Source organism: Lactuca virosa, chromosome 2, assembly GCF_052849685.1.
Source record: "Lactuca virosa cultivar CGN04683 chromosome 2, Lactuca_virosa_CGN04683_v6, whole genome shotgun sequence".
Taxonomy (NCBI): Eukaryota; Viridiplantae; Streptophyta; class Magnoliopsida; order Asterales; family Asteraceae; genus Lactuca; species Lactuca virosa.
In genome coordinates this window covers 45,758,923-45,774,724 of record NC_136427.1, presented here as the reverse complement: position 1 = coordinate 45,774,724, position 15,802 = coordinate 45,758,923, and the positions used below count along the sequence as shown (strand labels likewise).

The window sequence follows — 15,802 nt, the reverse complement described above, 5'->3', positions numbered from 1 at the left end:
TGTTTATAGTGAGTCCTATAACCGAGCTATAAGACTGAATGTACCCCCTACAACGCTTCATTGTACGTTGTAGTAGTGATTGCAGATACTTATCACCCGCTTCGATTGATCGGTCGAGGTTGTAGCTAGCAACTGCAGGTGGGGATGTCAACCTCGTGTAGATCTATATATACATATCTCGCTCCGAGGATTAACAGTTATATTAGTTTGGGTATGCTAAGTGTTTAGAATTAGATAATGAATAGCGTCTCATTATAAAGCCCTTAACTAATGTATACGAATAACTCTCAGCCCTAACTTATATGTGGCTCAGTCACTAGGCAACATGAATTTCGTTACATAAAGTTTATAAAATCCGAGTGTGTTTGATAAGTAAAAGTGTATAATACTCGCTTAAATAAGTGATAATTCTCGTAGGTACATGTATAAGTTTCAAGTTATAATATATATATATATATATATATATATATATATATATATATATATATATATATATATACCTACATAAGTTTGAAATACTACATAGGTGGCAATGTCACACACACACACACACACACATATATATATATATATATATATATATATATATATATATATATATATATATATATATATTTGAAAGACAAAACATGGAAATTAACCTAGAATGTCGATTTTGTCCCAGTTTTAGAAAAATTCTAGAAAATCATAGGGTGCAGGAATAAGGATTTGTAAACTCTCACGGTTTAGAAACCGAGTCTACTTTGTCCCTAATATTTTACCTGACCTGATATGAACCCTAATTAAGGTGAAAATAACACTTTTTACTGACTGGTCCGAAAAGGACTACAATGATATGCAGTTTTGAAAAAATCATAATAAACTGTATAAAGATCGTATGAACGTGTGAGATTAGTCCCTGAAAAGGTATCAATCTGAGCTACTTGAATACAAAACAGTTTTGCAAACCATAGGGTTTAGGATCGGAAAAAACAGGTCTTGCACAGACCATAATTTTTCACATATTATCATTTCATTTTTGTAGTATGTTTTCAAGAGTGTTTTTGCATAAAAGAAATATGTGAACACATGTATTCCCTCCAAAATATACATAAAATTTAAAATGGGGTTGTAAGCACTCACCTTTTGAAGCATGAACTCAGTTTAGATAAGAATATGGTTTGTTTTTTTGGGAAACACCATGAGAAACACGAACTAGCATTGATCCTACACCGTGGTTGTTTTAAACTTGAAATAAACTCCACAAAACAACAAGAGCTCTAGCCTAGCTCATGGAAACACCCCAAAAGGGAAGAAAAGCGAAGTTGCACATTGGTGTTGGTGGTTGGTTGTCGGAAATGGGAGGAACAAGGGAGGAGGGTGGCGGTTTATGGTGGTTCTCGGTGGTGGGTTCCAAACCAAGAAAGTAATGGCTGGTGAATGGTGATGAAAATGGTGAGACAAGCTCTCCTTTTATAGCCCTAGTGAGGCTTTGTTTGGTAGCCTCTTAATTGGAAAATTAAGAGGTTGTCTCTTAATTTTTAAGATCCAGACTGTTTGGTAACATCTGAATTTATGGCTCTTAATTTATAAGATGCCTCTTAATATTTCATATCTTGAGACGTGTATGAATTAAAAAAAGAAACGTGCCTTCCTCTTTTTCCCTCTTTTGCCCTGCACTCCACTCTTTTCCCTCTTCTCTTTCTTACAAACACCGACCCATCCTTCCCACTGCATATCCGATCGTACGAGATCTGCTATCCCCTCCGACATCAGCCGGCCACCGCCTCTGCTTGCCTCTTGCCCTTCGTCGACTCTCCACTTCTCTAGCCCTTCGTCGGCAGCAGCAGGTAAACTTTCCCCCTTTCCCCTTCCCCAGTCATCGATGCTCCGTTTTCATCTCCGATTTGCAACACTCCACCAGCTGACGACCGCCTCCTCCTGCGACACCGCCTCCGCCAATGCCGTCGGGAGCGCCACCGTCTAGCTCCCTCAAAGTCGTCGACAACAGCTCTTGGTAAGGTTTTTTCTCCTTCTGTTCCCAAAGTAATGTGTTAACAAAATCATATATTGTCTAAAATTCCATAGAGAACAAATTAGGTTTGTCATTTACTGATTCTATTTCCGTAGGCATTTTCTCATTCTTGAGAGACATTCAATTTCGTTTCTGTATGAGAATTTTGGTTGAGATCGCAGGAATAAGGATTGTGGATCACTTTTGAAATGATCACAAATTTATGAGATGGAATACAGAGAAAAATAGGAATTAGGAAAAATGGGTATTTGTGCTTGATATCTCACTTTTCGGTTCTATCAAGTTGATTCCAGTAAAGGTCCCTGCACCAAAGAAAGTTTTTGTGCCTTTGCTTGCATAAATTTTTGAGGTATGTTTCTTTTTCAGTTGTAAATTCAAATTAGATACTTAATTTGGTTAGATATTTTTCTTTTTCTATGTTGCTTGTATGTATTTTTCCTTGAGCTACGACTAGGATTAGTTTAAGCTTTTTCAAAGTTATACTAAACATAGATGGAGCATGGAGAATGATTATGAAAGAAGAGAAGGAACATCCAGGGGTAGGAAAAAAAACTTACCAAGAGCTGTGTTGTCAAATATTTATGTTTAATTTTGCTAAGAAATAACAATGCATTTCTATTGATTTCTTTATTGGATAGATTTGTCAAATATTTATGTTTAATTTTGATTTTTGTTTAATTTGGATTTTGTATAGTGCTTGTATGTATTTCTGTAATTACTCAAGAAGTTGGTCCGGTTATTTTATAAACAGAAACATTGAATTCGGAAAAAAAAATACAGAATGGTAAAATAGTCATTTTTATAATTCAGACAGCAATTCAGATGTTCCAACCAAACATCATGATAAAAATTTAGATCTTAAAAATTCAGACCCTCTTAAAAATTTAGACCTCTTAAAAATTCAGATCTTAATAATTCAGATGCTGCCAAACAACCCCTAAGCCTCTCATGCACCATGCAAGCTATCCCTTTTAGGAAAGTAAAACACACTACATCCACCATGCCTTGTATCTTTGTTTAAGTGTGCACTCAACCAAGGAGAGACGGGAAGATGGCTTGGACGTGCGGAGCAAGTCAGAGAGGCCAAAGTGGTTGATTTTTATCATTCATGCATACAAAGGTGGGCCATGGTGATGTCACATATAACAAAAAGTCCCAAAAACCCTTCTAGTTTTGCATGCCATAATCCCGACACCAAATATTTTTTTTGAAAGTGTCAAATGATAGAGTAGAGTTCAAGGATTCCATAAACCCAAACGGATTAATTTTTTCGCGTCTAATTGACCCGAATCGTCTGATTTTTTTGCTTTTTGCAAATATTTTTGCAAAAAATATTTTGAGTATAGAATTAAATATTAGACCATATCCTGAGTCCAAAAATGCTCTCAGAATTTCCATCCGAGGTGGGAAGTTCCTCAACGGATTGATTCGGTTTAACAGTTTAAAGAAAATCAGTGTTTTGCTGAATTGTTTTCTTATAACTATCGTATCTTTTGCATACAAACTCTGTTTTGGAGGTTCTTTATATTTTCGAAAATAGAGGAATATGTACTACGAGGCTATACTGTTTTCTTCGCTCACAAACACTTAATTGGAGTTTTTAGTTTTTCAAGCGTATTGACTAGGGTTATAGTTTGTGCTTTGTGATTCGTTTGAGATTTTCTACGATTAGAAGTAAAATGTCATCTGTATCTTATAATAGTTGTAATGACACTATATATTTTTCAAAATATACATTAAAGCTCAATAGGTCAGATTACAAAGAATTTTACGATGAATTTTTTGTTTACAGTTTTAGACCTAAATTATGGGATGTCACATGTATAAACCTACATTTATTTACCATATATGCCACATGTGGTGCCACATAAGAACATTATGGGTTGTGTTCCTATTAATCCATTAATTACCCCATTGGAAAAAAAATTATAAGTAATAAATCGATCATAAGGACAAAGATAAGGAGTTTTTTTTGTAGTTTTTAATATATATTAAAATCCATGTTGCGAAAACCATTTGCTCCAGTTTATATTTGTTGAAAATCAGAGTAATATAATATGTACGAAATCTTCATTGTTGCTGATGAATGTGTACAATCACGCCTTCACCTTCCCACGATCACCAATGGAACCTAAAAAACAATAACGGATGGGTAAGTGCGGAACTTAGTAAGTTTCCCCAAAATACCGCACGCAACAGAACATATACAAGCATCCATACTGGGCCCACAACCATCAGGCTGGATTGCCCCGGGTATGTTGGCATGTCGCCTCAACCCTAGCGCTCTTCCCAAGCCTTTGTGCCTACGGCATACATCCTGACCGCACCTGGTCTTTTGGCCTATAGCATACAGCACGACCGCCTAAACCTTAACCATCACCATATATCGATATATAGACAATCAAGGATCAAGTAGGCATATAATACAGTCAATTATCAATCATACAGTTCACTTCCGCCTACTACACTCCTCACAGCACACTGCTCCGCTACCGGATAATCTCCATGGAATGCATAGCCATAAGTAACCAGAGGTGAGATATCCACCCGAACAGATGATCCTACTTTAGAGCCACAACCAAAAAAGGAACATGAAAGAAATCCTAGATCAGGAGTTCTCAAGCTATCCTACATGACTAAATACAGTCCCTAGGGCACTCCACTAGACGATAAACAGCCTACTGGTACTCTAACCAGTATACCACTACTGTTGCATCCAAGCACACAAGGATATATAACCAACTCTCCAAGGAATGCATAACCATGTGTACCCAAAGGTGAGATAGACAGCCGAACAAATTATCCTACTCTAAATCCAAAACCCAACAAGGAATAGTCAACAAATCCTAGATCAAGAGTCCTCAGTCTATCCCACATGACTATATAAAGACCCTAGGGCATCCCTCTAATAATGATAACCAATAATAGTAGGCCGGCATTGGTTCCTTCGACCAACGGGTACAGTGAGGAACACTCACCTAAATCGAAGAACCCAGAAACACTGCGATGTGCTCCTATTTCTACACTGCTTGCTCCCACGAGCCCTCTAGCACCAAAACATGGAAGAATGTTACTCACAATCTTCGATCCTTGCGACGTGATAGGCATAGTCTCACGTCGTGAGAACTATCTGAATGATATTTTGATGAATAAATCCTTAATCCATTAAGCCACTAATAAATCTTCTCCATAAGGCTTCCTAACACGCCAAGAACCATAAAAATTGATGCTTTAACGTATTGCATGCCTAATGCAATATTTGAGCTCAAATTAGAGCATTTATGAAGAAAAGGAGGTCAAATTTCAAGCATGATCTCAAACATCATCCAAACTTCAGATCCACAACATATAATCACCAAGGGACTCTAACGACCCATAAAGTTGCTAACTTTATCGAGTCCCAACACTTTAAATAATCTAACCATGGATAATCATGCATAATACCTTAAATCTAGCAACAAGGAGTCATAAAGCTTGAGTCTTGGTTACTCACAATGGTCCAGAGAGGTTGCTAAAAGATACAAATGAAGCTTCCAAGCTATATCTATGCTCCAAAGCTTATCCCTTCTTATTCAAGCCACCACAACACCACCAAAAGCACAAGAATCACAAGGAGACGCTAGGGTTAGGTTTTTTCCTGTGTTTCAGGATGAAGGAGGCTGTTAATGAACCTTAAAATGAAGTTTATGGGGTTTAAATACGAAGTAAACCCTAAAAGATCATGGTCTTGGGATGCAGCCCATCTCACCTCGTGAGCAGTTGTGTCTGACGTCGTGAGCAGTTGTGTCTGACGTCGTGAGCAGTTGTGTCTGACGTCGTGAGCTCAGTTAATTCCACATTTTCATTTATTCACTTGTCACAACGTGACCTCTCTATGGCCACGTTGTGACACCCGGTTTTACCTAAAAACCATGCCTTTGACTCCTTGATTCCCTAAACTGATCCGTTCTTGGAACTGGGTGGTACAATTCTCCAGCAATTAAATTAGATTTTTTCCTCAAAATCACTTCTCTCTTCCACTCTAGAAGTAACCCCTTGTTAGTCCTTCAAACCCGACTTCTCTGAAAAAGACTGAGGTCTCTTGAATGCCAACACATACAACCATTAACACCCAAGGTTCCAAAACCAGACTCATAAGCCAATTCGAGAAAAGAATCTAGTGGTCTGACACACAACTACTACAACACCTCTTTAACATTCGATCACCTCCCACCACCTCTGCATACTTTAATAAGAAACAAGTGGCCTAACGATAAACAATTCCACATAACATCCTTAATCCATAGGAGAAGAATCCACTTCTCAATCCAAGACCTACAGATCCCGAAATCATGTACAACCTTGAGGTAGACCGAATACCCCATTTGTCACCTACGTTAACCAGAAATCCCATACCTGATTTGACCAAAGTCTCATAGCCTTACGCCGCTCAACGAACATACAAAATAGGAACTACATCCTACACCATTACTGCCAACCTCGCACACTGAAACATCAGTGTGAAATCCTTACAAGACCTAGCAGACAAGACTAAACCCCCTTTTTATTAACTATGTTGACCGAAATCCATAGATTTTATCGGTCCTAGACTCACTCGGCCTAACACTATTAAGTTAACGCCATATATAAGTGAACCAATGCGAAAGGAACCAATCGATCACATAATAAACTAGATCATGCTCCTAATCGACTCTAATACTGCTACTTTGTTATCTAATAACAACACTCGGGCTTACCCCCGATCTGCTAACCACTAACATCACTCGGCTTACCCTCGACTCACTAACCAATAATAGCACTTAGCCTTACTCTGATCCACTACCCAATAATAGCACTCGGGCTTACCCCTGATCCACTAACCAATAATAGCACATGGAACCAAACAAGATTTAACTAACCCTACCAAGCCTTTGGGCCATAACTCAGACTTCCAAGACCCAATTAAACAATAACAGACAAGGAATTCCTCATCGTAACCCTGAACTTGGGCTCCTAACACCCTACAGTCTAAAATGTGAGGACACCCTATATATTACTATCACAACTGAAACTAAGACGACTCGAAGGGAAACTCAATAGTTGACGATGTACCGATATGAAATCAAAAGATTAAATAGTTGCGCGAAATTCTTGAAATGGAGAAATTCGGTTGTGAACTGAACCTTGGCATAAGGTCTTCCTACTGCGAGGTTTCCACTCTCACCCACTTGGAATATGCTAGACTACAACAACTTCAATAATCCTTCAAATTTTAGGCCAATGTAAATTCTACTACTTGATCCCCATCCTCAACATCTAGATGCTCAGGAAAATCTGCACCCACAACAACATTCACAAATTCTAACATCCAAGAAAAACTCCAAGGACAATAACTAATCCCTTCATAAGAAGAAATCACATAAAACCAGAGCTAAATAAGATAATTTCATTCAACTGATCATTCGAGATTACAATTGAACTTACAGAACATAAACATGAAATACAATGATATCAACACTACAGTACCCTGGCGAATCGAAGAATTGATAACTCAAACCTTGGTCTCCGGGACTCTAGCCATCCCCCAATTTATGTCAGGTAACTGCTAAGCTAGGGGTATAGTGTTCTGAACCTCGCCGAAAATAAGAAGGAGAAAATGAACTCTGATGTGGCCCTCCTAGCCTCAGTGGAAACAAACCCACATACTCTGTCTCCAGTTTCTACCAAAATGCCCTCCCTTGCCACACCTGCCACATGCAACGATCGACAACTTCCACCGTGACACTTCCCGTACTTGCCACACTTGGAGCTCCTCATATCCACTGATCCTGGACTCAAGTCAGCGGACTTAAACCGCTTGGCTGCCGACTGATACTGACTTAAAGCTACCCCCTCCTCCTTCCTCTGGATCTCTAACTCAATTTCCCTACTCCTGGCGCTTGACTACAACTTAGTCAAGGTCTGACAAGTCTGATTCGATACAAATTCTCGAATCTCTGTCTTGAGCATACTCAAGTATCGCGACATTTGCACCTACTCTGAAGCGGCATACTCTGGGTAGAAAAGATCTCTCTCCATAACCATCTTGGTGATCTCCAGCATTGACTCAGTCGTCTGCTTGAGCAACAGGTACTCCAGAGCCAGTCGCTCTCGTAGAGGCACATACTATGCGCGAAACATTTCTAAAAACTGTTCCCAAGTCACTGCGGACCGCTCTGCATGCGAAAAAGCCCTAGGTCACAAACTCCACCCAATCCTTCACACCGTAGCGAAGAAGATTAAGCACGAGTTTCACCTTCAGGTCCTCAGGACACGAACACGTGTAGAAGCATCCCTCCACATCAAATATCCACCGCATAGAAATAATTGGTTCCCTATTTCCTCTTATTTATGGAGGCTTCGTATAACAAAACTCCCAATACCGTATCGCCCCGCCTCTCTGAAGTCCTGCAACGGCGACGAATGTAGTGGCTGAGATAGTAGCAGCCTGTGCGACGATAACATAGCGCCGATCAAACTCCTCGATCAACGCGGTCTTAACCGACCAAAATAACTCCAAAATCACCTCCCTAATCGCCTTGGCCACTGTGGTAACAATGATCCCGTGAAACTCCTCTTCACTCAAACCTTCCCTTACAGTGCCAAACACACCTGATCCTGCACCTCTGATAGCCACCATACATAAAATATACAATGGAAAGATCAGGAATCAAAAAACAGTGCTCAACATAGTAGGCCTCCACCTATTAGTTCCTTAGTAACCTCGAGATTCCTTCTGACTCTCATACGGATCATGTGCTTTCAGTAGTACGGGCCCATACTACCTTCCACACCTACCCGTAGTCGATTCAGAATTCATCCCAAGGTCCTATGACACTGCACTAGACCACCCTAGTTTTGGATTAGGTGTCTAAGCCCATTACTATAATTGGCATATAATTGACTTGATGGTAGCACAGTCCTTTTTGGTTTCCCTCAAACCTAGTAATTGAATAAGATAGCTTTTAGAGAGAGAGAGAGAGAGAGAGAGAGAGAGAGACTAATTTATTAAATTATGATTAATAAATTAATTAGAAATAAAACGAAATGATTTGTTAATATCTTATGAGAATAATATATTAATCAGAAATATTGTTATTTAATTAAGAACTAACCAGAAATTAATTAGATTAACTTTGGGGTTTATTGGATTAGTTAAAAGTACAAGGACCTAAGCTATAATTGTTAAATAGTTGAACAAAAGGGTTCCAAAACCTTCCCCATGAGAGATGGATGGTTTTTGGAGTGATACTAGGGTTTTTAGAATATCCCATGGAGATAATTAGGAAACTAGATAATTACCTGATTTAAGATATTATTATCTTAATCAACTAAGGGTTATCTAGGTTTTCTTGGTCATTTATAAATAGGGTCTCATAGCCTCTAAGTTTCGGCCACTTGAATCCTAAAGAGTATAGCCGAAATTTTTTCTCTTCTATCCTCACTCTTCAAGTTTCCTTGGTTTCTAGGGTTTGGATGTGAACTATTAGAGGCACGACACTTGTGATGCTTTCTTCGAAGAGTATTTGAAGTAGGATAGGTTTGATTGTTTACTACAACAATCGAAAAGGTATGTAATTTCTATTTTTTTGTTAATTTAGAAAATACCTAGGGTTCATAGGTTTCTTATAATTAAATAGAATGTTACTTCAATAGTGTTATGACATAGATCTAATAGGTTGTATGTACCCTTAAGTGTTAGGGATTTATCTGTGTTATTGCATGTAAAACCCATCAGTGGTATCAGAGCGTATGGTTGTTTAACAATTGAATGTACATTACTTGAACCTGAACAAATCAAATGTTTTATGTCAGACTGATCTCACAACGTGAGATTGAATGCTCACGACGTGAGCACAGTTAAATTCAGAATTTTGTTTTCTATCAGACTGTTCTAACGACGTGAGAACTAATGCTCACGACGTGAGCACAATAAATTTTGAATTTTTGGATTTTCTTGTCTAATTTGATTTGTATGGTTGTTATTTGGTAATTATCTCTTATAAAATCTTCCAAATCCGATTTTTGGTCATATTAGATAATTAAATAAAATCCTAAATGTTAGGAGATAATCATAGACAAGATAATGATTAATTATAAGATTAATATTATCCTTATGGATCTTATTATTAATTTAATTAAATAATTAATTAAAAGATAATTAGTAAATCCATAAAATGGTTTAAATTTAATTAAATTAAAAATTTTAATTTATTAAAAGATTAAACCTTGCAATTTTAAAATGCTTTAAATTACACCTTATATTATGTATATATAAATAAAAGTTTAATATATATTAGATGTATAAGAATAATCAATCAAATCGCTAGTATGTCTCATTCACGAAACCATGCTATAAAGAGGGTATGAGGAAGCGACCTATTAATGGTCGTTGAATGCGTGTATACTCTCACCCACCGCTCTCCTGTGTGGTGGAGGGTCGTTAGCCGAATGGATTTGATAGGACATAATCTCATTAATAAGTATAATGACATAAAGTAACTAAACTATTTTTAGAATCCCACTCTTAGTTACTTTAGGAAAAATGTGAAATGTTTGCTAATCCATTAAAACACACATCATACTTTATATGTCGTTAGTGGAGTGTGTGAGGTTAACTAACACACTAATAGGGAATATAAATAGATATGATAGACATCTCGCAAAATTATCGTCGTTGATGGAGCGTGTGGGGTTAGCTGGCACCTCAATGTGAGATGATAAATGAAATCGAGGTTGTCAAGCGATTTTTCATGGTTATTCACATACCGTTTGTCATCATCGGCATCCCAGTCACAAAAGTGAGAGCATAATCCAAGATTAAACATGCCATTTATTAGATTCAGTGAATCTCAAAAGATATAGGAGTTTCATAAGATTCAAATTGGTAAAAGCCTTACCTACCTAAAATAGATTTGAATTTGATTACGACATTCCTCTTCAAAGTTCGAATCGAAAATATAGATCCTAGCCTTAATTTAAAATTTATGGGTTAATAATTAAGGATTAAAATCACCTAACTTGAATTCTCTTTTCTCCAATTATAGATGTCAAATCAAGACAATAATGGTCTTCCTCAATCTTTTGGAAATGGTTTTCCTCTATTATCTGAAGATGATCTTCTACTTATAATCAAGGTAAAAATGTTTTCTCTTCTTTGGGAAATGGTGGGAATGGATGGAATGCTTCTTTAACTCTTCTTGCTCCTCCTCTAGTGACTCTCCCAATGTCACATTTTCCTCGAATTAAAAGATACGAAGCTACTCAAGCCCTTTTGGCATGTAGACATCAAGATGGAAATTCTGTGTGTGCATGTTCTGAAAATGAATTCGCACATTGACAAGTTCGATAGAATGGGTGTCGTTTTCCCAATGGAGCAACATACTGATTTGGTTCTAATTTTGCTTCCAAAGTCATATGAACAGTTCATTGAGAACTTTCATATGATGAACATCGACGTGACCCATATTGATCTGACCCAAATGTTGATTGTTGCTAAAGCATAAATGATTTGGTTCTAATTTATCTTCCAAAGCCATATGAACAGTTCATTGAGGACTCTTCGGAGATGTCTAGGAATGTAGTTTTTCATTTTATGCTTCGTAAGCACAAGTTCCAATTTTTCGTTTATTTTCAATAAAAGTAAATTTTTTGATTATTTGGTTGCCTCATTTTATAAATTTCCTTGCAATGGCATTGATGAAAGTGTTGATTACATTTTTAATATTAGCAATATTAATTGTGGATTTGATTCTTATGATATCGCTTGTGTTATTATCATAATTGACCAAGTGAAAAGAAATCTCATCACCAACTGGACAGATACTTGGTGTTGTACAATTCACATTTTATAGTGTATGAGAATCTTGTTCATTGTAAAATTATGACTAATGTATTGATCACATGTTTATGTGAGTTAAGTGAATGACTAATGGATCTAGTATATGTTGATATGGACTATTCAGATCCACCACAAAGGATGATAACTCTATTCGTCATGATTTACTGATGTTTCAGTAAATATAGTTGTGTTTATAAGATTAAACATAATTTTGATACTTTGAAAAGATTCAAATAGTACCAGAACAAATAAGAAGAATCTGTCAGGCAGAAAGATAAAAGTTTCTCCAATCTAAAAGAAAAGGAGAGTACTTTACTATCATGTTTTGTGATCATCCTAATGATTGTGGAACTATATCACAATTGACTCCTAGAAGAATATCTTAGTACAATTATATGACTAAGAAAAGGAATCAGAAGTTTTTAAAATAGTTAGATGAAGAGATGAATCATACTTCGTTACAAATCAAGTTTTAGAGTCATACTCTAGTTACTACAAATCGTATCTTAAAACTCATTTCAAATTAATAAGGTTGAAAAACACCTCAAATATGTGGATTAAAATGTTTTCTTGCTATAGCACACATAGAATTGGAGTTGTGATGTTTTTGTTAATCGAGAAACAAAGGATAAACTGAGACCTATTATGTGAAGTGTTTTCTTGTCCAGAATCCACATGAACTTTTGAATATTTGTTTTAGTCATCAAGGAATGCTCCTTGAGAGAAAACTCATATGTCAAGAAGTCAGTGGGAGCCTTTTTGATCTTGAGAGTTTCAAGAGTCAGTCGACAATAAACCTTTTGGTCATCACCAGCACACGACCTGAGATTGATAACCTATTGTGTTCGTTGACACATTCCTATTTCTATGCACCTTTCAGTTGAGTTGGAAATGCTTATGAGCTTTATGGTTCTCATTTGACTACAAAAAGCAAAGCACATTGGTCAGTGAAAGTACATTGATCAGTATGGGTGAGCTGCTTAACAACACGTAAGCACTGGTAGTCCCTTGTGCTACCAGAGGGTAAGAAATTTAGAATAAGCGAAGTTCAGTCCATGAAAGGAAATCTAAATTTGATTTTGGTTTTGTCCTAAACCTTATCTTATGATTGTAGGTTGGAAATGATAGATTTACATGGATGGGAATGTATACACTATAAAATCTAGGTGGAAAAAGGTTTCGCTCTAATTCATTAGAATAATTATGAGGAAACACTTTCGCTAGTAGATTTTAAAAATCTGATAAATATCATCATGGTTGGTGGTTGTGTTAATTGCATTCTCAAATTCAAAATATGATTACCGCATCCCTTTTCATATTTCGAATTGTGAGGAATGGCAATAAACTGGTTGAACTTTCATGACATATATCTACAACTTCTGAAAGGGTTTAAACTTACACATGTGATATCCAATGAAAGTGTATAAGCTTAAGAAGTCTATTTAAAGACTTATCGAAGCATCGCGTAATAGAAATTTTGTACTTCATTAAGAAATCCAAGAATATTGATTTCTAGAAGTCCACTTGATTTATGGGTACATGTCAAAGCTAGTGGAGCATAATTGTTATGTTAGTATTGCTTATTGACAATATTGTTCATAAGAAACAAAGTTTTTCAATTTGCTAATTGCAAAGTTTGGGAATTGTTTCGCTATAATAGACTTAAGGGAGAGGGCACTCGTACTTCTTTTCAAATATAAAGGTTTAGATTTCATAGTTAAAAAGAACTTAGTCATAAACAAAAATAAATATCATGTTGAAATGGTTCAACATAGGAAATTCGATATATGGAAATATTATAGCAAGAGTCAGAACAGATATAAGATCCTTACATAATAAATTGAGTCCCATATGCTTCGAATATATGATCAATTATATGTGCTATAATATTCTCTTATTTTTATTTTTCCAAATGCCTTGAGCATTGAGAGGAAAATGATTAGAATTTTTGAGTGACTAAAGTTGTTAAACAACTATTAAGAACATTCTAAGGTTATACCAAAAGATTGGTTGCTTATGGACAGTTGGAAGTATGGTATTGTTTGGAAAGACCATAGTGACATGCTTTACATTGAGATGATTCTTGGTCAAAATTGATGGTCATATGGGAATATGGAAAAGTTTCCATAAATGGAGTTTATTATTGAGTCTACATGTGAGTTGGAAAATTTAATGCGAGAGAATTGTTCGAGGAGTGTACCTTGAATCATAACCTCCATTAGTTTGGAATTGTTTCTAGTAACAAAGTTCCAATAGAATATTTTGTGATATTGTTGGCTCAGTCTCTGTGACTTTGAAGCCTCGACTTCACGAAAGGTCAATGCATGTAAGGTTAGAATTCCAATTCATTTTAGACAGTGACAAGAATTTGGAATTGTGAAATGAGCATAATGGGAACAGTGTCCAGTCGATATTTTCACAAAGTAAGGACCATAGAGAGGCATAGTATGCATGTTGATAACATGGCATGACTGATGCTTAATTCAACTGGATAGTTGATTACTCGAAACATTATACAATGAATAAAGTATTAATTACTACGATGGTTAAATAAGATTAAACATAATTTTGATACTTTGAAAAGATTCAAATAGTACCAGAACAAATAAGAAGAATCTGTCAGGCAGAAAGATAAAAGTTTCTCCAATCTAAAAGAAAAGGAGAGTACTTACTATCATGTTTTGTGATCATCCTAATGATTGTGGAACTATATCACAATTGACTCCTAGAAGAATATCTTAGTACAATTATATGACTAAGAAAAGGAATCAGAAGTTTTTAAAATAGTTAGATGAAGAGATGAATCATACTTCGTTACAAATCAAGTTTTAGAGTCATACTCTAGTTACTACAAATCGTATCTTAAAACTCATTTCAAATTAATAAGGTTGAAAAACACCTCAAATATGTGGATTAAAATGTTTTCTTGCTATAGCACACATAGAATTGGAGTTGTGATGTTTTTGTTAATCGAGAAACAAAGGATAAACTGAGACCTATTATGTGAAGTGTTTTCTTGTCCAGAATCCACATGAACTTTTGAATATTTGTTTTAGTCATCAAGGAATGCTCCTTGAGAGAAAACTCATATGTCAAGAAGTCAGTGGGAGCCTTTTTGATCTTGAGAGTTTCAAGAGTCAGTCGACAATAAACCTTTTGGTCATCACTAGCACACGACCTGAGATTGATAACATATTGTGTTCGTTGACACATTCCTATTTCTGTGCACCTTTCAGTTGAGTTGGAAATGCTTATGAGCTTTATGGTTCTCATTTGACTGCAAAAAGCAAATCACATTGGTCAGTGAAAGTACATTGATCAGTATGGGTGAGCTGCTTAACAACACGTAAGCACTGGTAGTCCCTTGTGCTACCAGCGGGTAAGAAATTTAGAATAAGCATAGTTCAGTCCATGAAAGGAAATCTAAATTTGATTTTGGTTTTGTCCTAAACCTTATCTTATGATTGTAGGTTGGAAATGATAGATTTACATGGATGAGAATGTATACACTATAAAATCTAGGTGGAAAAAGGTTTCGCTCTAATTCATTAGAATAATTATGAGGAAACACTTTCGCTAGTAGATTTTAAAAATCTGATAAATATCATCATGGTTGGTGGTTGTGTTAATTGCATTCTCAAATTCAAAACATGATTACCGCATCCCTTTTCATATTTCGAATTATGAGGAATGGCAATAAACTGGTTGAACTTTCATGACATATATCTACAACTTCTGAAAGGGTTTAAACTTACACATATGATATCCAATGAAAGTGTATAAGCTTAAGAAGTCTATTTAAAGACTTATCGAAGCATCGCATAATAGAAATTTGTACTTCATTAAGAAATCCAAGAATATTGATTTCTAGAAGTCCACTTGATTTATGGGTACATGTCAAAGCTAGTGGAGCATAATTGTTATGTTAG

General features: G+C 36.1%; 1 long non-coding RNA gene across 2 annotated transcripts; it reads left to right on the top strand.

Moving 5' to 3' along the window:
- The first annotated feature begins 1,619 nt into the window (after nt 1–1,619).
- On the top strand, nt 1,620–2,692 carry LOC145159087 (uncharacterized). 2 transcript variants are annotated; one of them, XR_013737494.1, is made up of 2 exons: nt 1,620–1,996; nt 2,176–2,692. It is a non-coding gene; the product is annotated as an uncharacterized LOC145159087 (long non-coding RNA). The 2 variants fall into 2 exon arrangements; XR_013737495.1 differs by having other exon boundaries at nt 2,110–2,692.
- The last annotated feature ends 13,110 nt before the right edge of the window (nt 2,693–15,802 follow it).